General features: G+C 41.9%; 1 long non-coding RNA gene across 2 annotated transcripts; it reads left to right on the top strand.

Moving 5' to 3' along the window:
• Positions 1–309: 309 nt before the first annotated feature.
• LOC125709180 (uncharacterized) lies at positions 310–9,761 on the top strand. 2 transcript variants are annotated; one of them, XR_007382643.1, is made up of 6 exons: positions 310–793; positions 987–1,084; positions 1,596–1,801; positions 1,939–2,031; positions 4,454–4,529; positions 9,540–9,761. It is a non-coding gene; the product is annotated as an uncharacterized LOC125709180 (long non-coding RNA). The 2 variants fall into 2 exon arrangements; XR_007382642.1 differs by having other exon boundaries at positions 311–1,084.
• Positions 9,762–25,511: the final 15,750 nt, after the last annotated feature.

Below are 25,511 nucleotides of genomic sequence, written 5' to 3'. Positions count from 1 at the left end.
GTGACAAAGAATCCAGGATACTTGAAACTAAGATGCATGAGAGCAGCCCAGAACATAGCAAAGACGGGATGCTTAGCATCTGTGGATCGGGACCGTTCATGTGGTCGTGTTACATTAGAAGACAATCATGGATGAAGATGACAGGTGTAATGTTTGGAAAAATATAAATAGATCAGGTTAGTTTCAGTCTCCACAAGACACCATGTAGATAGTGTTTTAATATTTTTTCCTAAACATTTAAAAAGCTACTCATTTTGTTATGAATTTCAAATTTGTTTGATGGAACTTTAAACACAATTTACTGATATAATGCTTACAAATGTGCTACTTGTAAGAACTCTGAACCCTGTGTTAGATCTGTGTAATGTGCCATGTGTACTGGACTTAATGTCTCCAGCTCGTATTTTTCAGGGACTGTGTAGATTCACATTTAATTAAACTGATGCTGGTTGATTGCTCTGCCCTCCATCTGCCACCCTGCCACAGGTTCTGGATGCCATTATTCATGCCTGGTGTCCTTTTTCTGAAATGCACAGATCCTGAGAGATAAACAGCTCTGCCATCCGGCTTACACAGATTTGTTGGAGTAGGAAGTTTGTACCTTCTTTGATCTTCTGAATGGCACCAGTTCTGTGTTCATGCTGATTTATTAGTTTTGAAGTAATCTAGTAGTGTTATATATCAGTGTAGAGCTCTGACTAAAGGCTGTGACACATTCAGAAAAGACAGGATAGAAATACTCATCAGACTAGCCTTGCAACTTCCTGTTCCCACACTCAAAAAAATGAATCAGGTAGGTTGTGCACTGTATATTAATTTTATGTTTTCAGTTTAATTAAAATACATGCCTTTGTTAAATTAAAATATTTTTTCTAATAAAGTCTATGTAATTGTGTCTTTCGTTGTGTGTACAAAATAATCATGCATTGGTTAATCACAAATCATTTTTTTAAGTGAATTATGATTGAAATACTTCTTACATCCAGAAGGTGGCAGTAAGAAGATTAAAATGATTCAGACTGCACATGCGCAAACTCACTTTTTTCATCTTTTTGGCGGTTAACTTGTCGACGGTTTGAGAGAGGTAGGTTGACATTTTTCAGTTGTAGTGTTATTGAGCATGATTTAATTGTGTGTTTGTGATACAATACTTGTTCTATATTTCTGAGGTTCTTGTTTTTTAGAGAGCGATGAGTCTGGCTCGTTTGCTATCTTATAGTCGCACGATAACGCTTTAAACTTTATTTTACTAATGGCATCCCATGTAACGTCACTGCTTCATATTAAGTTTTCCATCGGCAAACTAGTGGGGCGTTTTTACTGTGAAAAAAGTACAGGAAATGGTACGCGTTTTAAACAGCAAATTACGTTGGGCTACCCGATTACTAAAGGACCTAGAGTAGCACGTACGGTAAGTTAGCTACTGAAATAAAGCTCCGATAGCTTTTGTCAAGCGCTGTACCTGGCGTCACCAACAAGGGGATCCTGCAGTGTTATGTTTTAACTAGACTGCATTTAGGCAGAGAAAATGCAAATTGTGCTTGGTCAAGTGCAGCAGTCGTCTGACCCTTCTTGTCCCCCTTCTTCTTGATGAGGCCTTAGGTTGACTACTGAGTCTCGTAGCTGTCGCCTGAAGAAATTTTTCAAACGTGCCTGCCGCCAAGAGACACTACTGTCCCCTTGTCTCCATGTTCCATGCACAGCTTTTGACCAACACACTAACCAAGTCATCAAAGTGTTGAAGAAGAAAGGAAGTTCTGCAGGGAATAAAATCAGCCGGATTTTGGTCCCAATCACACAGGTATGTTTTGCTATCGGTAGAGAACGTTATTTTAATTATTATAAGTTGATGCTGACTAGTCAGTTGTGACAGGTATGGTGAAAAGTTAACAGTCAGAAACCCTAACTCTAATATTTCTGTCTTTTTTCTCTCTTTAGAATGAAACCATTGAAAAGAGGAGGGAGTGCATCTTCAGGGCACTTTGTATCTATCTGAAGGAAGACCTGAACATCCTCTTCAAAGAATACCTGGTTGGTAATTTTAATAGTTTAGTTTCTACCTGTAATATTTCAAATCTTGAATAACTAATCTTGTTACTTTGTTAAAATTTGCATGGAATGAGTTTCTTTAAATACTCCAGTTTTACCCCCACAGTCCAAAAACATGCTGAGGCTAATTGGAGTTACTAAATTGTCTATAGGAGTGCATGTGTGAGTGACTGGTGTGTGAGTGTGCACTGCGATGGGCTGGCCCCCCATCCTGGGTTGTTCCCTGCCTCGTGTCCATTGCTTCCGGGATAGGCTCCGGACCCCCCGTGACCCAGTAGGATAAGCGGTTTGGAAAATGGATTTTCTTTAAACTTTTTTGGAAATCTAAATACACTCACTGAGTATTTTATTTGGCACCCCTGTGCAATCCAATACAGCAGCTCTACCATACATTCTGCTTTTACTAAGCTTATACATGTTAATTCTTTGCCAAGAGTTGAATCCGTTCAACTGCACTTGGTTATATGTCTTGAAGACATTTCGCCTCTTTTCCATGGGGGCTTCATCAGTTCATGCTCTTCTGACTAGATTAAGCTAGTCTGACTACCTGGTGGGGAACCCTGTTTTTACGCTCTGTGGGGGTGTTCCCAAGGCCACTCACGTTGATGGCTCATTGGTGCCCTGGGTGGGGCTTCCTTAGTGCTCCATTCTGTCGTAATGACAGTCAACTCCAAGAGACATGCTAGATAAAATATCTCTGAAGTTTGATGGAATCACTCGGCACTGCCTTATCTTATTTTTACACAAATAGCACTTTTTGAAGTATCATGTATGAAGGTATTATTGGTGAAAAAGGTTTGAGTGCATGTAACAGTAGAATTTGTAGTCGTGTACAGTGACTTGTATCTGTAAGTATGAGTTGTGAACTTGTACAGTGATTTGTATGTGTGTCAGTATGAGTTGTGTACTTGTACAGTGATTTGTATGTGATTTGTAGCAGACTCTCAACCAAGGTACAGATGCTCAAAAACAAACTGTATGAATGAATGAACCAAACAGAATGCTGCGACACGAACTGACTTGTTTGTAAAAATGTTAATTTCTAAGGTTTTTTTTCCTTCCATAGTACTAAATTAAAAGCTGACAGCAGCACGTGTATTGTTATCGTTTGACTATTGCAAAAAAATTGAGAACTAAAAGCTTGTTGTATTGTTACAATAACATTGACGAATCAAAGTTGTTTATGCTGCATCTGTCAGGCTTCGCTGGTTAACGGGTAAGCGCACGGGCTGACAAGCGGGCAGGAAGCAGGCAAGGAGGCAAAAGTCGGGGAAAACGGGGATTTAATCGGGAAACCAGGGTAACGGAGACCAGGAAACATCAGACATTGACTAACATCAATGACGGACAAGAAACCAGGGCAAGACACGGACTGAAATAGACAAGACTGGGCAAAAATAATCAGACACAACTGGGCAAGATCGGGGAAGCACACATGGATAATCAGGGGGCGTGGCACACACGAGGATCGTACGAGCCGGGCATGACAGCATCAAGGTGGTTTATTATTGTTAATATTGGGTAGCAGTGCAACACAAGTTGCCGTTTGTTAATATAATTACATTTCAAGGTATTCCCTCTACAATATTAGAATAAGTTACAGCAGCACGTGTATTGTGTGTAAAAAAATAAATAAATAAATAAATAAAATAAAAAAATTGAGAACTGCAAGTCTGTTGTATTATTGGGCTGCATAAAGGCAGTTTACAACTATTAGTGCTGAACCATGCTGCACCATAATGTCTATAAGGGTTAGTTATGGGGTTTTATTTTGGACCCAGTGACACCAAGATGTTAAATGAATATTGGTGAATAAAGGAAATAAAAATATGTCTGGTGTACCAAATTCATTTGTGTGGAACCTGTTGACAAACTATAATTAGGTCACACCAATTACTATAAAATAAATTGGATGAAAACGTATTTTAATAAATTGAACTTAAATTTTTTATTTTACTTCTAAGATATATGTTTACAAAAGGACAAATGTAAAGTATGTAGCCTGTAATTATATTATTTATGTCCATATAACTGAATTAGATTGGGTAAGCTTTATCTCTTGTTGATCAGAAGTTATTTTATCTAGTTGCGTCAATTCACAATATGTTCATAATATGTTCATACAAATTCATAAAGTTAGATGAACTTAACATTTTTGCTTTTAAGTAACATAGTTAGTCAAAGTTTTATTTTTTGAGTGCATTCAGTCATTGTCCCCTATCACTCCCATCTTGAGAGTGCAGTCTTCTCATGAACCCCAAGATGTGTTTCATCCATAATGAAACAAAGAGTAGCAAAGCCCTGCTTGGTGTTCCTGTGCTTATGTAGCACATTCCCCAGAGCACCTGGAGATGCAGCTTCCACCCACATCCTTCGCATGATAAAATGAGCTTCTGCTTTGCAGGTGGCTGCATCCCAGGTCAAGGAGAACCTGAGGGTCAGAGCTTGTGGCTGAACCTCCAAGATGACCCTTCCAACAAGTAGGTCCTGCTTGTGTCTCTTTCTTTTTAGCCTCACCTCTTTCACACATAGGACCAGAGGTGTGCACTGCAATCCGCAGATAGTGTAAGTAGCTGTCGATTGAATGTCTGAATTGAATAACTGGGATCTTGACAGCAGTGAAAAAAGTGGGCGTGAGTAATTTGGCACAAAAAGAGCTATCTATATATATATAACGCATACAGCAGATTCTCTGTACCTTTCGGCCATACTTCACAGCTAAAGTGAAGTTAAGCATAGATCTTACCTCTCCTTGTAGAATTAATTGAATTAAATGGAATTAATTCCCCTACGCAAATGGCTATTAGTACACTCCCCTCTTTTTTGATAAAAAAAGGCAAGGGATGAAATTTTTCATTAGATAGATCAGAGAGACCTACAGTAGCTGAAATAAAAAACAGAGGCTCCGCGATCAGACTCTATCTGATTACATTTGAAAAACTGGTCTATGCTGCGAATCTCACTTGAGGTTGGCCTGTTCAGCCACAGTATATGGGAGTCCCACATATCTGGGTGACTTTGGGATTAAACGTTCCATATGGCAGGCATGGTGTGGCCCCGGAACGACTGGGAGGTACCTGACCAGTCTGCCAGCTCCTATTGCCAATAATCCCATTATGGTGTGGATTTACAGCGGGATTGGTAAAGCGCAGTTCCTGGTGGCCTTTTCCAAAGCCCTGACCCAGCTTGGCGTTCCAAGGGGTCGGCTTTAGGAAATGATCAGAGGCCAGTAAATCAACATGGTCCCTAAATCCAGGCATCCTCTGAACGGTGCCATTGACAGTATCTTTCGACTGTCTTATTAATCTGCAGGCTTGTAGGTATTTAATTACCTATGCGTTGTTCACTTATATTTTCTTATTAATTAACGGTTTTGCTAACTGAATGGACAAACAAATATAGTAATTCTGTGACTGTACTTCCAGCCTTCCCATACGGTGCTTGGTGGACAGAGCAGAGTGAGAACCTGTTGGTAGTTTCACTTCTTTGCCACTTGGTGTCGCCAGCTGACAGATTCAGTATAAGTTTTTTTTTTTCCATTTCCAGTTTATCACTGGGGGCAGTAAGCGGTAAAGGGAGCGCATTCCTGGCATCAGAGGTGAACAGCTGCTTGGCGGCATTTACCTGTGTCACACTGCCAAGTCTTGGTTTGGGAGCCGAGGTGAATCACAAACTCAGTAAAGTACCAGATGACTTTGCAGGAATGTGGTTTTCTGAGCATTTTTTCCTTGGAAAACTAGTCAAGACCATTATTTTAATTTGTTATTACTGGCATATTATTGTAGATTTACCAGACATAAGTTCTAGCAATCCTGTGTTTGCTTATGCTTTGGTTCAGGCCGGGATGTTGAAGGCTCATTTGTCTTTGCTCTGTATGCAAGTTTCAGATTTGTTTAAATCTGGTTTTGTGGTTTTATCTCTTCTTATCTATTCTGACACATTTCAAGGAGCTGGAATTGAACCTTTGATTAAGTTGCAAACATTTCAGTACTCTGCTGGGAGGCATGACGTCCTTTTACTTGCTATGAAGTCAAAAAATGAAGTATTTACTGTACAGTAACAGGTCATGATTAAACTGAAATGTCTTTAAGGCATTTTTTAACGGTTGGGAACCACAATGTTGAGTAGCAAGGCTTGTGTGTTTCTGAAGAAGGTTGGATAGCTAAGAGAGACTTACTCTGGAGCAGGAATCAGTTGAAAGAATCTGGAGCCCTTTGCTTGTTCAGGGGCCCTTTGCTTGTTCAGAGACCCCTGCTTGTCTGTCCCAGTACTGTGCAGTGTCCCCTGCTTGTCTGTCCCAGTGCTATGTAGTGTCCCCTGTTTGTCTGTCCCAGTGCTATGTAGTGTCCCCTGTTTGTCTGTCCCAATGCTTTGCAGTGCTCCCTGCTTGTCTGTCCCAGTGCTATGTAGTGTCCCCTGTTTGTCTGTCCCAGTGCTATGTAGTGTCCCCTGCTTGTCTGTCCCAGTGCTATGTAGTGTCCCCTGTTTGTCTGTCCCAATGCTTTGCAGTGCTCCCTGCTTGTCTGTCCCAGTGCTATGTAGTGTCCCCTGTTTGTCTGTCCCAGTGCTATGTAGTGTCCCCTGTTTGTCTGTCCCAGTGCTATGTAGTGTCCCCTGTTTGTCTGTCCCAGTGCTATGTAGTGTCCCCTGTTTGTCTGTCCCAGTGCTATGTAGTGTCCCCTGTTTGTCTGTCCCAATGCTTTGCAGTGTCACCTGCTTGTCTGTCCCAGTGCCATGCAGTGTCCCCTGCTTGTCTGTCCCAGTGCCATGCAGTGTCCTCTCCCATCAGTCTCTCCCACAGTTCAGTGTGCAGAGTCTCCTCATCTGTTATTGTTCTTGGATTATTCCTCATAGCAAGGTCCCACTATGTCGTCCCTCTCGCAAAGGCATTCATTTCTTTTTAGAGTTAATGAGTGTAGATTCTAAGTGTTACTGTCAGTTGCTGTGCTTTATTGTTTACGACAATAGCTCAGTTATTAGCTCGTATCGTATAGTCAAGTACAGTCTGTCAGGTTTAGTCTGTACTGTCCATATTATGGTCTGCTTCTTCTCAGTCAAGCCTTAATATTATTTTTTGCCTTATTTCAGTACCTCCCCACCATGTTTACATCATAGCTTATTTATCTGCTGATAGTCTGGCACATATATGGGCAACACTATCTTTGAATATATTCCATTATGAAGTCTTTGAATCCTGCCAGGGTTACACAGGTGTTAGCATAAGGTACTAGGACTAAATGATTAAGGCTCTTTTATTGATTGCTGTCTCTAACTGGGGAGGTGTGCAGCACAGCAGGTTGTGGATTTGCGTTCTTGTCCAGAAGGTTCAGGTTTTGAATTTGGTTGTGGCTGGCAGTGTAACTCTATCATCATTCGGACCTTAATCCTAACATGGGTGCTGGATGCAGACTGACTAAAAAATTGCTTGCACCTGTATGTTCATCTGCCTACATGCCTTGGGCAATTCTTGAGTTAAATAATCAGCATGGGACAGCATCCCTTACTGAAAGAAATATTTTACTGGGAAATTTATGTATTATGTTCTGTTCTTTCCAGATATGTGCTTTAGCATAAGTAGTACATTAGTCAGACTGTCCACGCATGAATGACCATGCATGTGAAAGTCATGAGGGAACATACCCCCCTTGCGCGTGCGCGCACACACACACACACACACACACATATCAGGGCAGCTGGCTGGAACACACTGCTCGACGTCTGCCACCAACAGATGCCAATGTGTACCTGTTTAATGAAATTCCCCAAGCACATTAAGATGTTAATGTATGTAGGCTGCACTCAATGAGATTCTGGATTTAGGCGACAGTACATATCATTTGGGGGTAGCTGAAGAAATGCATATTAGTTTTATGTGCATAAAAGGATATTTTGGTTATCAAAACAAAGGACAAAGATAAATGGATTATGTGATGCAAAAATGTGTCATCACAAACGTTTGTAACTTATGGAGCCCATAAAGGAGTAGGGTTGGGTTTTTAAAGACTTTGTGGCCCCTTGTAGTTGTTTTGTGTTCGCTCACAATCCTGCCTATATATGCACTCACTCGCTGCTCTGCGAAACATTCCGACAGATACAAAGATAATGCATCTCCTTATTGATTTTTAATTTGAACTTGGTCTAGAATACACATAATGCTTAATTTTGTCTCCTTAGGGGCGCCATAGTAACTCATCTGGGGCTAAATGAAGTGCTTTAAATAAACCGTTTGAAATACAAGTGCTCATGGAGCATAATCCAGGCAGTGCACTTTTTGCTGTTCTTAACGTGACAACGTTTAATATAATTATGGTAAATGTCACAAGATTCTTGAAGTATAAAAACATTCTTCTGCATATTTACCATGCTTTTCTATTTAATGGCCATTGCCACACCAAGACAAATATTTACAGGTGGTGCAGATCTTACTGATAGCTGTAAGTAGTAGATAATAGTTACATATCGTTGTCGTATGTTAATAGTTAACTTATGTTAGGAATTGCACATAGTTCATTCATTAATACGGTCTTAGTGAACTTCAAAGCACTCGACCAAAAGTGTTACCTTGAAATCTTCCTTTTGTGTGTCTGCCGTTTGCCTCTTGTCAAAGTCCTTTTCCAGTGTGATTTGATTCCAGAAAGATCCTGCTTTTCGCTTGCAAGGCCCGGGTGTCATGTGCCTGTCAGCTGTTCATTAACTTAATGAGCAGGTTACAGGTAGCACAATGTGACCAGAAGTTCCAAGCAAGACTATCCTGCTAACCTGTTACTATTAGTTAACCTGATTTGACCAAGTACAATGCCCCCCTGTACAAGTGCATAATACATTTCACAATTTCATTTTACAAAGGAGTCTTAAAGGAAGCTTTATACTAAACTATGGTGTTTTGGCTTCTTGGAATGAACTGACTGATGCTGTTTCCAGAAGTTTGATTATTATGGTGTGCTAATGACACCATTATAATGTCCTAACAGCATGGAATAAAACGAGGTGGGTGTGACAAGGAACCGAGCTGCTACTCTGCATGTTTGAAAAAAAATCTAAAAGCAAAATTCCCGGAATATTACCACATTCAAATTCAGCAGTATTGAAAATGTAACCTCAACTTGCGCATGTAGTAAAATACCCTATAGGATGTCTTTGTTGTAAATTTAATTTTGTGTTTTGTAATATCTAATTCTTTTGATATTGAGATGTTCATAATATAAACAAAAATGTTAAAATATTTAGATGTTACATTTTTGCTGTTTATTTTTTATATATAAATTATGTAAAATGCAAAGATTATAGTTAGAATTAATGTTTTGTTTTTTTTACAAGGCCCGGTCCGAATGTTATGCATTCGCACATTGTCATCACTAGATGGAGCCAAAGGCCGAGCTATTAATTGCACATTTACGCTCGGCATTTCTGTGTCTGAAAATCTCAGCCCCTGCCACAAAGCTGGGTGCTGACAAGGTCTTTGTCGTTGAGTGATTGTTTTTTAAACGCAGGCTTTCAGGGAGCACAGCAGATCACAGACCGCCTTCAAAGCCACGCTGAGGGCTGGCTGAAGGCTTCATGGATATTCATGAAGCGCGGGAGCAGGCCTGCTATCTATGTGCACTTTGGGTAAACAGACACTCACAATGCCCACTTACCCCCTGCCCTGAATGCCAACTTGCGGCTGAATAGGGCACGTTTTGGCCTTTCTGTAACAGACTTTAAATGGCAATGTTAATACTCTTCTCCTGGAGTCAGTGTCAGATCTCCGTGGAAGGCTGCACTTTATTGTGTCTGAACTGACATGTACATATTTTGAAGGCAAAAACCTGGAACAGTTTAACATATGATCAATGTAAAGAAATGAAGCTTAAAAATTAAACTTGCGGAACGTGTCATTTTGAAGATCCTGTCTCTGGTTAGGGAGGGAGTTTCTGAGCCAGTACTGAAAATAAAACTATTTAAAAAAAGATGACACAAACTAACTGAATTATTCATGTTTTTCACACTCTGCTTTCATTCTTGCAATGCACTGGTAGCAGCCCAGCAGATTAGTATGCTCTGAATGTAAGCTTAGTTTAAGGACAAACCCTGGACACTGGATTGCATTTCTAAATATGTAGTCCTGGATCATTTGTTTCTCTTTCCTTTTATACACGCATGCAAAACAAGTGTAGCTTATTGCTCAGCTGGGTTGTCTCCATAGAAACACTGACCTCATGCTGTGACAGGCAACCTGAGCCAGTTGCCATAGTGATCAGCTGTGACATCAGTCCTGAGCTCCAGTTGCCATGGCACCACACCCACTGGCTCAGCAGCTATTTTTGTTCACTGCTTTGAGCCCAGCAGAGAGAAGAAGCGGTCACATACGTTTCTTTCTTACCAGGACATTCTGTTTTCTGCGCTGCTTTGCTTCTTTCACTGCCCGCCTTCATCTACACTCTTCCCATGTCCAAATCCCTTAAGCTTATCTTATCTCATGTTCAGACTCCTTGCTGCCCTGTTACAGACGCAGTGAGAAATGGTGAGTTTCACAGCCATATGGTGAGGTCATAAGGTTGTATCTGCTAATTATTAGGATAAAGGTCCCAGGGGGTGGGCAGGGGGAGGGGGGAGGAGGCAGATGTATGCATGTCCAGCAGTGAGCAAATGCCTAAAATGCTCCCTCACTATCAGCATGTGCTTAATCCTTTTACAGCTCCCTCTTCTAAAAAACGAATTTATTTCATCCCATTCTCGTTCGTTTTATCGTCGCGACAAACATTCCTTGGGGTCCTTTGTGTACTGCATTCATGTGCAGTGCCACAGCGGAGGTGTCCAGACAGCGTTCAAGGACAATTGAAGGATGAGGCTCCGTGCCTGAATGTAGCACAGTGTGGCTGTTCATTCAGCAGATGGCGCTGTTTTGACGGACATGCATCTGTGTCATTCATTGCGGGGGGGGAGGAGGAGGAGGGTAAAACTGCTCTCCATATTGTGCTGCTTTACGATCTGTTCGGTCTCTGCAGATGAGCTGTGCAGTTCTGATTTGAAGTCACAGCTGAGTGGTTTAATAAAGACTGAATTATCTGGCCTTGCAGTCAGTCCTTAACGAACCTTGCCGTGCCTCAACCCCCTCAGTTTGGCGTCACACAGGTGAGCATTGCTACTCATCTGCTGTGTGTTGGGGGGGGGGCTGTGCAGGCTGGGCCAATGTGGCAACTCTACTGGGAGGGGCCAAAGGAGGGCTGTTCTTTTCCTACCGCCCTGCTCCCATTGGCTGCTGTGGAAAGCACCTCCTCCTTCCTTCAGACCCTGATAACAGCAGTTAAATATGTGCAGGGCTGATACTTACAAAGGGGATCTCCCCTGTGCATCTCTGCCATCCATAGGGTGCTTCCCCTGCCCACAAAGAAGATTCACAGCCGTCAGTTTTTCAGCACTGGTCTTACATATCAGCGGTAAAGTGAGGAGCTGACACATTAAATGAGTATCCTGCTGTTTATAAAAATACAGTTTTTTTATCCTTAATACCATCTGTCCCGTGTATTTCAGTAACACTACGGTGATCCCATTGGTTTATTTATTACACTGGAGAGAGCAGAAGTCAGGAAAAGCCCTGCTACTCAACAGACAGTTTGGCTGGGTGCATCCAGGCAGGCATGGCGCAGGAAACTGCTGCAGGAACCACAAGGAATCTCTCCATGTCATGGCTGGTGTGCTGGTTATCAATGTGTCACTGCACACAGGTTGGCCGCCTGGGGTGGCCACTCAGGTAACCCTTTCCCCCTAAAACTCCCACTGGGGACACTCTTCCTGTCAATTAAGGCATTGTCATGCTGGGTGACAGCAGTGCCAGTAGGAAAGTGGTGCATGATGGGAAGTAGGTAATTGCTCAGATCAGTATCATATCATGCTGCATTAATCTTTTGCTCTAATGGAATAAGGGAAACCAGATGACAGCAGGAAATGGTAGCATGTGCTGTGGGACTAAAAGGGCAAAATAATGTGTGTGGGGGGGGGGGAGTGAAGAGGTCCTGGGGAGTGTGAAATCAGATAATAAGCCGACATGTTCACTACACCTACCTGCTTTTCCTATTTACTGTGTACAATTAGTTTTTATTTTCTGATACTGCAGTAAACTCTACACTTGTCCAACCACCCCCCCACCAGTTGCCTTTGTTTGCATTTCCCCATGATAGTCCCAGAACCACCATCTTTTATTTCATTCTGTTTTCATCCTGTCTCCTCTCATGTCCCTAAATAAAGTCCCCTCTTCCTTCTTCCCATCCCCATCTCACATGGTCCTGTTCACCACCCCACTTACGGCGTGACTTAATGTCATGCGGAAGCATCCCAGTACGGCACACATGTAGAAGGACAGTGTGGACCTCAGGTGCATCCCCAGGCCGCCTCCCTCATCCCCTGCCCAGACACCCTCCACAAGCTTCATTGCACCCTCATCAAAGTCTGTAAGAATCCACCTTCCCTAATGATACTGTAACAAACACATAACATCTCACATGCACACAGCTTTGAGGCAGGGACCATACAGCGAGAAATCTGCATGCCTCCCTATCTAGATAGCTATGGGAGGAGCTCGCATCACATACTGCAGCTGTGTTTGGTGCCTTCTGGATCTATATCTGTATATCTATCTCTCGCCTTCATGTATTTCTCACCCATCAGTGTTAGAAAATATAGCAATTTGCATCTGATGGAATAATACTAAAACTATTATTATTATTATTATTTAGTTCTTTTCTTACATTCTCTCTACTCAGCACAGTTATTTAGTATTTATAAAGACTGAATATTGACACACTGGTGCACGTCTATTTTAAAAATGGCATGTTTACATCAGTAAATGTGAATCGAGTGAGTAGCCATTTTTGGACATGCTTATAATAACCACGGTAAACCAAGGCCGTAAAAATGTACAAGGCTGTTTGAGTTAAAAACCACTGAGCTGTAAGCTTCCTTTTGTCTCTGAGTGTGTGTGGATGACATTCACATTATTGTATGTATTTAGTGGATTTCGTGATCCGGACAGTTACAGGGCCCTGGTGACCCCATGTGTGAGTTAGAGTAAGTGATTTTATCCCCCCCCCCCCCCCCCCCCCCCAAGGGACGAGTGAGACCGTGTCACCATCACGGTGACCAGTAACGTCATCACATGTGCAGCACAGACCCTCTTGCAGCTCTTTCCCGGACACATTGACACTGATGCGAAATCGCTCTACGGTCATTTGTCACCAAGACACTGTGCCTTATTGTCCCCCCCCCCCCCCCCCCATAGGACACAGTAAGGCATGCACAGCAGTTTTATGCACCCCCTCACAATAGAGGTCCTGTTTGGACTTAGAGGGAGGGGGGTGCTATGAATCTGCGATAAACCGTCTCTGTGATTTGGACAAACTATTCTCATCAGAAAATGTCACATCTTTTCCCCCATTTTCTGTCTGCCTTTCTTTTTGAGAACCTGCTCAAAATGGAGGCAATAACTCGAGGACATTAGACGTCTACCAGATAATCCATTGAGAGGGCTGCCTTGAAAAAAGTGATCCGTATCTGTTCATTACATTTTATTCACTTATCTGCTAATTCAATATGTCAGAGAGCCGAAGCAACGAGCACATAATCATGTCCTGGCTAGTTAGGCGAGTCTGTAGCATCTCTGCTCCTGAGTAACTGGAGTCTTTCGAATCAAATGGGAATCAGGCAGGGCTTGAGGCTTGTACACCTCTCTCAGACTTGAGGTAGAGCTTCACATCAGCCTTCCAGGAGCCAGAAGATCCAAGGTTTTTACTTCATTTTCTGAATATTCAGATTCATGACTCTTGTAAGTGCTGACATCATCATGTTCAGTGTTTAATGCGCAGTGGGCAGCACCCCTAAAAGCCTCTTCTCCGCCATTTTTGTTTCTGTTTCTGACCTGAGTCCATGTTCACTGTATCTGAGGGCTGCATCCAGGGTGCATCAAGCTTATTTGCAGTGTTAATTTTCTGCTTTCATCTTCAGTAAGTTGATTGAGTGCTTAGACTGCAGATGCTGAACTAACAGTAAACAGGATTGACTTGTATTTTTGCATCGATTTTATGAAATGTAATAAGAGGAATTATTTGGTAACTGCCTCACACCTCCAGGATTAAATACTGCCCCCACTGTGTGTGTGTGGGACTTGTTTGTCCTTCTGCGGTGGTTTTCCCCTCTGGTTTCCTTCCGAAGATTAAAGACATGCATTCAGGATAATTACCATCTGTAAATGGCCCTTAGTGTGTGATTGTCTGAGAGAGGGTGTGTCTGCACTGAGATGGCTGGCTTCCTGTCTGGGGTGTTCTCCTGCCTGGTGCCCTGTGCTGCCTGGAACAGGCTGCAGGCCCCTGCTGTACTGGAGAAGCTGAATAGATTGAATTATTTCATACTGAAAAAGCTGTGCTGAAAAAGAGTGGCACGGTGGCCTGCTGGGTAGCAGTATTGGCTCCCTCCCCTAGGGTTGGGAGTTCAGATGTCTGGGGGGGCACTGTTTTCTCTCAAAGACCCTGTCTTTCTTCCCCAGCTTGGTGCCTTATGTTCCCTACCATTGGCTCTACTGTGACCCTACAGTGGAAACCGCTTATAGTGATCACAGTTATAGTGATTAGCCACTTATATGGATCAAAAATCTGGGGACAGAATCATTCCTGTACAAATACTGTTTAAATAATTTGCTTATAGTAATCAAGTAGTTTGCATACAGTGTTCGTTTTGGGTCTTTTTAAACATGACAGCATACCGAAAAATTTAAACTGCGTAAATTTTTTAAAAATTATTTATTTACTTTGAAAGCCCTACTTTGTCTTGCAGTAACCCGTTTGTTTCTGGCTAGCTACCTGAGGCTAGTGTTGTGTGCACAGAAAACATGATAGGAAAATGAAAGTCATTTACTCTCAATGACAAATATAGACTCATCAAAGGTTATGATAAACCACCAAAAAAGAGCTACCTAGGTGCAGCAGTAAAACTACAATAATTGAGACAATGTAACTTGAAAATGTGCTGTATAAATAAAATTAATTTATATTATATTTATAATTAATATTTATGTACTGTACTGTATTATAGCATATTTGAATTAGACAGTTCAGTAATTTATATAAATGTCAGATGGTAATCTGCCTGAGACATGAAGAAAAAAACAATTGTAAAGATGATTTGCTTATAGTGATCAATTTCACACAGCCATACGTGATCAGCACAAGCGGTTTCCACTGTATTATGATTGCATAAACATAGTTCAAGAGTTAGAGTATTTCCTTTTCTTCCACTGGTGAAAACATCAAAGACAATTGGTTTTGAGATTAATGGCTACAATTCATTGCATGTTTGAGTGAATCCTTGAGCTTGTGAATAAGTGTGTCCGATCTGCTAATATTCTTATAGTAATGTAAGAGCATACATGCCTTGTTAATACTTCGTAAATACGTCAATGTGCATTGCATTGTATTGCACCAGACAATGTTTCCTTTTCAATGAACCAGTCTTGTTCATGTCAGCTTGTATACACAGTATAAATATTATAATTTCTTTGTAGATTTATTTTCCAGAAGCTCTAAGCAAGAGCACATCTCTGTACCTTAGGAGAGCCTATTCTCCTTCCCGCAAGCACCGGGCAGGTGACCAGCTACTGTCTGAAGGACCATATCTGAGAAATTCTGTTGTTGTAATATTTTGTAATACATTTCCAGAATGGCTTTGATAAAAATATAACTGCATTAATGTATTCAAGTATAAAACTAAATAAAGTGATACTCACTGTGGATGTTTGGCCTAAATAATTAGCTTACTCATTACCCTCAGCAGTAAATCTGTGACCCACGACATTCATTTTTTAAGCTGTGCGGCTTTAAGCAGATTTAGTGACTATTGAGAAAATTCCCAGTGCTGCTGACAGCAGGACAGATGTAAGGGAAGACTTGAAACCTCCCCAGTTTCGGTTTCTCTGCAATGCGTGTCCTGTGTCAAGCACAGGAGCAACACGCTGGAATTGGCGAACAGCAGGACAGCACCGTAAGCGGGAGAATGACAAACAGCCCACGTATTTCTGTTTCAAAATGACACAATGCAGCAAAACGGTTTCAGGGAGCCTGTCCTGTGTGTTACTATTCAGGGTCAGAAGCACATCAGTGCTGATTTTTGACATCTTTGTGACCCCTGAGCGCTCAGCCTAGTAGGTTCCATTAGTTATATTGCTGTTCTGAGTTGTGGTGCCGCACTATGAGACACAGTCAAATTTATCACGAAAAAGCAGTCATTCGTATTCATCTCTGTGCCGCAGCGTGATCCCTGCCGCATGGCCTCAGCATCTGTCGCATGTCTTACTAGTGTTGCAAAACATTTGGATTGGTGTCGGAGTACAGAAGCAGCTCTGTGAACAGACATGAATATTTATGGTTTGGGCACCCATCCCCCTCAGCCCCTCCTCCCACGCCTCACTCCATTCTCTGCGTTCTTTCCCTGCATTCACCTCTGACCTCTGTGTCTCCGGCAGGCTCCACCCTCCTCCCTGTTGCCGGGCTACTTCCTCGTTGTTCATCTTCTCTCCGTGCCGCTTCTCACAAGAGCCCCCATATGCAGCTTAGTGAGACACGGCTGTCGGCTGTTAACATGACTGACTGTCATTTGCAGTAATTTTACTACTTTACATGCAGTACTAGTCAAAAGTTTGGCAACGTCAAGCTGCCTACGAAGGAAAGTGATCATTTCACATCACATGACCTGGCCACCTGACCCAAACAAAGCAGAAATAGTTTTGGAGGAGTTTGACCACAGAGTGAAGTGCTCAGCACATGTGGGACCTCCTTGAGGACAGCTGGGAAAGCATCCCAGGAGGCCACTTCATGGAACTGGCGTAGAGGAGACAGTAGGGCCAGCCAGTTTCTGGAGCAATTGGGGTTAAGGGCCTTGCTTAAGGGCCTAATGGTGGGGTCACTGCCAACCATGGGATTCGAACTAGCAACCTTCTGAGTCCCAAAAACAGCTGCTCCACCCCAACAAATTAATTTTTAATATTTTTTTGGTCAGTGCATACATTTACATTGACACCATTTATAAGACTCCCTTAGCCAGAGTGACTTACATAAGTGCTTAGAGATCTCAGTGAATGCATTCTGATACTGGTTCAGCAGAACCCGGCTTAAAACACTATCACTCTAAAAGTAATACAGTTTTATATAGTTCCATATATGTTATTTTATAGTTTTAATTTCTTTATAATTGTTCTAAAATATAGAGAATGATAGAAAAAATCTTTCTATGGTTATATGTGTCCATACTTTTAACTAGTAGTGTATATGTTCTGTAACATACAACATACAGAGCTAATGGCATCCATATAACACCAGGGGTGTCAGACGGGCAGGGACATCCAGATAGATTCAGGGGGCCCAGCACTTGACAAGGGCCCTTGAAAAGGGGCCCCATGAAGGCACATCAAAAGCCCCCCAGTCCAGACCAATCCAGTTATTTTCCTAATTTTCTAGGCCCCCTGTCACTCAGGGGCCCTTGGAATCATCCTGACATTCCCCTGCTTTACGGTGCCCCTGCCCTCGGGCAGCAGTATTGGTCCCAGCTGGCGAGACACCCTCAATACCAACGCCCCCCGCGCAAAGCAAAATAAAATTGACTGGCAAATTGCCCCCCCCCCCCCCCCCAAATCTACCCCAGGCGGCTTCCTGTATCGCCTACAGGATTGTCCGTCCCTTTTGGGCAGAGACTCCTGCGTTTATAGCCGTTCAGAATGTGAATACATCCATGGTCAGTCTTGTATGTTAGCATTTTATTCTTAAGTACTCAAATATACAACATCAGGGTGAAGAAAACCGCGTGAAAAATGACTCCTGTTTCTGAGTAACCAAATCACTCAGCTTCATAGCGCAGTCAGTTTTAGGCTGAATGGCCACTAGCAGAATGTATCAACTATAAAAGAGTGCTGAGATCAGCAGTTGGGTTTGTGAGCTTGTGAACAAAACGTGGGATCAAGCAGAGCTCCACAGAGGGCAAATGGCCAGCGCATCACTCACAAGAACTGTATACTTTACACAGGAAATGTATTCTTTATGGATATGCTTTTTTGTGACAGTTTATGAAAAGAACTAAAAACTTCCAGACTTAATGACGATCTATTAGTTTTAAACGCGTTTTACAACATAAGAAATTAACAAACGAGAGGAGGCCATTCAGCCCATCAAGCTCGTTTAGGGAGAACTTAACTAATAGCTCAACATTGTTAAAATCTTATATAGCTCTGATTTAAAGCTCTGATAACTGGGCAAACTTGCGCTTACCACTGTGGGTTAGGGTTAGGCAGTGTCCCCATGACGTCAATATACAGAGCAATTAAAGCGTGACAATAAAACTTTATTTTTCTAGCAATCATTGTTACATAATCATCCTCATGGCAATTATGCTTTGATTGTAAAGGAGCAGACAGGAATTAAACTGCATATAATACACGTATTCACTTCCAAAGTTTAGTATATAGTCAAAACATGCCTTTGAAGTGTTAAATTAACATGAGTTAGTGGCTTTATAAGTTGGGCAGGTGTGTTACCTTAACTTGGCCAGCGTTAGTTTACTGCCTTGCATTTTAAAAGTCAGTTTCAAGAAATAAATGGGAGACATAATGAGCACTAACTCTTAATCCTAATTCTTGTCCAAAGAAGCACATTCCTACCGTACTCCAAATTAAGAGCGTACTGTGATGTTACAGTGGCTTGCAAAAGTATTCGGCCCCCTTGAACTTTTCCACATTTTGTCACATTACAGCCACAAACATGAATCATTTTATTGGAATTCCGCGTGAAAAACCAATACAAAGTGGTGTACACGTGAGAAGTGGAACGAAAATCATACATGATTCCAAACATTTTTTACAAATAAATAACTGAAAAGTGGGGTGTGCGTAATTATTCAGCCCCCTGAGTCAATACTTTGTAGAACCACCTTTTGCTGCAATTACAGCTGCCAGTCTTTTAGGGTATGTCTCTACCAGCTTTGCACATCTAGAGACTGAAATCCTTGCCCATTCTTCTTTGCAAAACAGCTCCAGCTCAGTCAGATTAAATGGACAGCGTTTGTGAACAGCAGTTTTCAGATCTTGCCACAGATTCTCGATTGGATTTAGATCTGGACTTTGACTGGGCCATTCTAACACATGGATATGTTTTGTTTTAAACCATTCCATTGTTGCCCTGGCTTTATGTTTAGGGTCATTGTCCTGCTGGAAGGTGAACCTCCGCCCCAGTCTCAAGTCTTTTGCAGACTCCAAGAGGTTTTCTTCCAAGATTGCCCTGTATTTGGCTCCATCCATCTTCCCATAAACTCTGACCAGCTTCCCTGTCCCTGCTGAAGAGAAGCACCCCCAGAGCAAGATGCTGCCACCACCATATTTGACAGTGGGGATGGTGTTTTCAGAGTGATGTGCAGTGTTAGTTTTCCACCACACATAGCGTTTTGCATTTTGGCCAAAAATTTCCATTTTGGTCTCATCTGACCAGAGCACCTTCTTCCACATGTTTGCTGTGTCCCCCACATGGCTTGTGGCAAACTGCAAACGGGACTTCTTATGGTTTTCTGTTAACAATGGCTTTCTTCTTGCCACTCTTCCATAAAGGCCAACTTTGTGCAGTGCACGACTAATAGTTGTCTTATGGACAGATTCCCCCACCTGAGCTGTAGATCTCTGCAGCTCGTCCAGAGTCACCATAGGCCTCTTGGCTGCATTTCTGATCAGCGCTCTCCTTGTTCGGCTTGTGAGTTTAGGTGGACGGCCTTGTCTTGGTAGGTTTACAGTTGTGCCATACTCCTTCCATTTCTGAATGATTGCTTGAACAGTGCTCCATGGGATGTTCAAGGCTTTGGAAATCTTTTTGTAGCCTAAGCCTGCTTTAAATTTCTCAATAACTTTACCCCTGACCTGTCTGGTGTGTTCTTTGGACTTCATTGTGTTTTTGCTCCCAATATTCTCTTAGACAACCTCTGAGGCCGTCACAGAGCAGCTGTATTTGTACTGACATTAGATTACACACAGTTGCACTCTATTTAGTCATTAGCACTCATCAGGCAATGTCTATGGGCAACTGACTGCACTCAGACCAAAGGGGGCTGAATAATTACACACACCCCACTTTGCAGTTATTTATTTGTAAAAAATGTTTGGAATCATGTATGATTTTAGTTCCACTTCTCACATGTACACCACTTTGTAGTGGTCTTTCACGTGGAATTCCAATGAAATTAATTCATGTTTGTGGCTGTAATGTGACAAAATGTGGAAAAGTTCAGGGGGGCCGAATACTTTTGCAAGCCACTGTAGTTTCTAGCTGTTCTGGAAGTTAGCAGACCTAATTCTGTATTGCATATGTAAGCTGTGCTCTTGCTGCTTTCGTTGAAAGTTTTTGCATCTCCTGAGGTACCCCTGATGAAAATTATCAGCACAAAAAAAATTCCAGGAATGGATGCTAAATTAAAAGCTGTCGAATGCCAACAGAGGAAATAAAGTGACCCAGTCAAGGTTCTAGTCACAGTGTGAGAGAGGAACCTACAGTTTGGGGAGGATCCTTTCCCTGCAGCAGCAGTAAGCTACTAATTATTAACGATAAAATGCATTTTTTTCTCTAGGTTACGTTCCATCCCTTACGTTGCCAAAGCAGTGGCCTACCAGATACACGCCAGATCTGAGTCTGAGCTCCAAGGGCATTGCTGTAATAAATGAGAGTGAAGACTGATGTTCTACACTTAACGAATCACACTATCAAGGGGAAGTAAAAAGCACAGCTTAGATAAAAGTCTGCTGATCACCTCCTGCGTGAAATATTTCATGTTTCTCATGCAGCTGCGTTAACCTTTTCAAAGGAGTACAAATGACACTTACACTGCCCTCCTTTAAGACGTAGCTTTGTTCCCATATAGCAGATATGTCAATATGCAAATATTAGCAATAAGTTTCTCTGTCCTTTGTAGTGTTGTTTAAATGAGAATATGATGGATAAACCATGAGTGACTGGAAATTCATCAGTTTCATAATTATTAGTCTGTGGCTGATTGAGGAATGGCTGTCATGTCATTTAATGTGATTGGGAGGCTGGTTATGTTCTTTGCCTTAAAAAACATTCACAATATGGGATTCCTCTACTTGAGGTACAGTGAGCATACTTTTGTTGACGTACTGCGTGTTCAGAGATAAGTAATGTGTATCCATATCCAGTGAACAGGGTGCGTTGTTGGGATTTTCTTGATGTTGACGTAAAATACAGTACATCCCCAACAAACCTCATGGGTCCTTGTTTAAGTAACGAAACTACTGTTTTGATGCAATCGTTTTGGAGGAACTGGTCCAATGAATCACAGACCATTACTTGAATACATGCCAAATAAGCAGATCGTATCTCGGGTTCTCTGCCTTCCTGGGAATGGAAACTCTTTTTCTTGAAGAAGCAGCGCAGATCTGCTGAGGTCTTAGCATGCAGCAGCCTGTCGACTTGTCTCGAGGCGAACCTGTCAGTCCATCCTTTGTCAGCCGATTTATTACAGCCACCTGTGTCAATCAGCTATTTGCTGAAGGTAATTGACCTTTTTCAGACATCTTAATTTACAGGAGTTTCACTGTTTTTCTTTGTCTGATATTCAGTAGAGTCAGCACAGAGATGAGGAAGCCAAAGGCGCCAGCTGAGAATGTATGTAGATGCTTGTTTATGGATAGATTAGGAGGCCTGAAGACCATTTGCTGGAGGAGACGGGTTAGACGTGTCTCTCTGGGCCTTGGTGGCATGCAGGGTGAAGCATTCCTGAGAGGAGCAGAGCAGAGTCATGATAACAGATGCTGCACATACTGTATGGATGATGGAAGCTGTAGTTTTTGAGAAACAAAAGCAGAAATTGAGTTTTCCCTAATTGCAGCTGTTCCAGCTAACACTATGCCTCACCGAGTAGCGGTGTTACCTCATACCTCCTGGACTGGAGATTCGAATTCTGAAGAGTGTCAGGCCTTGTGGGGGGCCAATTCTCCCAACAATGTTATAACCCAGTTTTATAAAAAGTGTTTTGTTTGGTTACCTATGGTTAAGGTTAGGGTTGGGTAGGGGTTAAGGTTGTCATGTTGAGATTATGGTTAAACCCATGCTGACCCTACGTTCTCAGTTAAACGTTCATCTGCGAAATAAATACTGTAATGTGTGTATGCCCTGTGATTGACCGGCATCCCATCCAGGGTGAACAGCCTGGGGTACCCCCCCCCCCCCACCTTAAAAGGGATGCAAGAAAAAATTGCTAAAAAGTTCATGTTAATGGCCATGGTAGATGACTGACCTGGCTACTGTACTCACCTGCACCCTAACGAAAGTTGTTTAAACTTCGGGAATTGTCTTTAGTTAATACTCTGGAAAAAAGCTGGAGAAATTCATCATGTAAAGGAAACGATTCAGTACTGGTCGGCAGATATGCTGAATACAATCCAGAGCAAAACAAAACAATGAGAAGTCAGTTTCTGACTGAACTGCCTGATTTCTGTAGATATATAAGAATCAGAACCGGAATTCGCTTTATTGGCCAGGCACAAGTGCATGTACTAGGAATTTGTTCTGGCAGTTCTGGTCACATTCACAGATAACATAGAAGAGCAAAGAACATAAATTGAGAAAAATAGATAAGTATAAATGAAATAATAAAAGAATAAAATAGTGCAGAGCAGGGCAAGCTGCGCGATATAATAACAATAATTATAAGGACATTAAAGGGAACAGAGGTATATTCAATACTTAAATATAAAACTATAAAAAATATATGATGTCCAGTAGATGACAAAGATGTGGAATGATGCGTGTGGAGTGGGGGGGGGGGGGGTGACAGAGGCAGGGGCGACATCGGAGGTGGTCGGGGGATGAGTTCATGTCTCTGTGTGAAAATACTGAGTAATGGCGAATCCCTGGGATTCTGCAAACCGCACAGTCACACTACAGACTCCATTTGATATTAATATTATTATATATAGTGAGTAAACATGGGTGGTGCTCTGTAACAATGCGTGAGTGATAAATTCCACTTGAATTGCATTGTTGACTGTGCCTCAGAACCTGCTGTACTGGAAATCGCACTGCGCCTATACCAGATGTAAGAGCCTGGACATTAAACTCGCTCAGGTCCAGAAAGGACAAGTTCGTGTGAAGAATATTTCATTGTGCCTAAAGAAAGATGGAGAGATGATCCGTCCATAAGATATCTAGTCAAACTCATCCCATTCGAGTACCGTGCCAGCAGCTCACACACAGATTATGGGTGAAGGAGACTCTTCCATCCACATCTGACTCATGTGCTCCTGCATCTCGCAGGAGGTGACAGAATCCAAATGGACTGTTACTTTGCCGCCAGAAACAGGCTGCTGAAGAAAAAAAGTGATGCAGCCTTTTACCTTTGGTGGGGCGTCAGATTGAAAGTCCCTGTTTTCCTTTTCACTGAAAACGTGAATGTGAAGCTTTCACACAATATGTTTTTATATCTATATAGATGAACAGCAGGATGATTCATTGAGGCTCTATTGAAGTGGCAGTTTGTTACTGTGTAAAACTCGAGTCAACAGCCTGAGTAACATGACCATGCTACTGCTGACTATGAGATTTCATTCATTTCAGCCATATTAATCCGGTTCCTTGCCTCGATATGCCAGGGTATATTGGTGGTAGTCGGCTTGCCCACAAAACGAGCCCTGCTTTTCACACAGGCAAAGCTTTGCATGTTCCCCAAATTCATGGCACTGTGAACAGCTTTGTAGTTTGACATGAAAGACTTTAAGAATGCTGGGAACGACTTGAGAGCATCTCACAAATTTGACATGTTAGTGGCCCACGGAGTCTCACAGCAGGGTTACTGAGCCTGCAAACACGTTTGTTATCTTTAGCATAGCAATGCGCCGGCGAGAGAGCTCATGGATCACCACTCAGCTTTGTATCTCTGCATCGTGTCTGAACCACCTGCCCAAACGGCATCAAATGGTGTTTTAACTGTATCTGACATAAAAGTAAAGACTTCATTTCTTTGCATGGCAGTCCTCACATTTCACATGGGTTCTTCTAAAATTCACAAATCAGTTAAGTACCTTTTTCAAGGGCCGAACCGCAAAATGCTAAATCTGAACAAGCAAACTTCACTTTACTGTTCTGTGTCCGTAAACCATTATCTAGTCTCCTGCTTGGGATGTGGTGGCTGTAACACCCAAGCTGGGAATAAAAATGATTGATTGTTAGTGTTGTTCAACAAATTCCCAACCACAGTATACAGCACGAATCAGAGCGCTGGATGCGATGACACTGGATCAGGACTCCATAAATCACAGGGTTATAAATGAAGCCGGCTACCATCCCTGAGCTGTATCACATGACAGTGACCACTCCTTGTTTGTTTTCCATCATTCTGCTGTGCCATACTAATGAAACTGAAATCAATGTGTTTCCTTTCTATTGTAATTATACCGACACACACACACAAACCAAGGGGGCTGTTTTTTTCTGTCAGGTCACACAAGAAGTCTGGGCCACACCATAATTAAGTAATATTTTAAGCATGACTAATAAAGCTTCAGTAGGATAAGGATAATATCACACTGATGTGTTACAAAATATCTAATTAAAAACATTTTGCCTGCTTCTTCTATCACAAACCTCATCACAAAATTATATTAACATGAATTTTAGTTTTTAAACTGATTTCCTGGGAGGGTATGGTTATTACTCTACAGAAGAAGTAACCGCTGGGATTTTTCTGTCAAAAAACATTTGCACCAACAGACTTACTCACTCAGAAACCCCTCCAGCTAGAACAACTAGGATTAACTAACATGGCTTGTTACTCTACCACAGAACAACACTTCTCTCTTATGAAATGCTCACAGCAGTGTAAAAGATATCTGATAATGATCACCTGTAATTTAGTTATCTCAGTTTAATTATAGGTGGTTCCTCTCTGGTTGTATTTGCAACTGAAATGAGAATCATCTCTGTAAATGGAAATGATGGATGACAATGACATTTATGCCCAAAGCATTGTCCTACTCTACGAGAAAGGTACATGACAAGGTATAATGCAAAGATATGTGCACTGCAGCAAAGAATTACATACTCTCCACATTCATGAATTTATTTTGTTAAAGAATATATATATATATTTATTAAGATTGGTGTCTTGGTTTTTAGACCGATGTCTTGTTCTTTAATGCAATCATGATTGCAATAATTGAAACGTTTACTAATATTATATATCAAACAGTCCTGTGTGAATCATTAATAAAGGGATCATTAATTGTTAATGTTTGACAACATTAATTGTTGTCAAACTTCCTTTATTTTTCTAGCCAGTGGTACAGTGATCAGAATCCCAGTGAGCTGTATAGCCCACAATAACAGTGAACTGGTCAATTAACCAAACTGAAAGCTCTGATGGCACCATACACTTTTCTCCAAATAAGCACATTTAGA

Source organism: Brienomyrus brachyistius, chromosome 15 (genome assembly GCF_023856365.1).
Source record: "Brienomyrus brachyistius isolate T26 chromosome 15, BBRACH_0.4, whole genome shotgun sequence".
Taxonomy (NCBI): Eukaryota; Metazoa; Chordata; class Actinopteri; order Osteoglossiformes; family Mormyridae; genus Brienomyrus; species Brienomyrus brachyistius.
The sequence above is the reverse complement of the archived record's forward strand: the minus strand, read 5'-3'. Positions and strand labels throughout refer to the sequence as shown.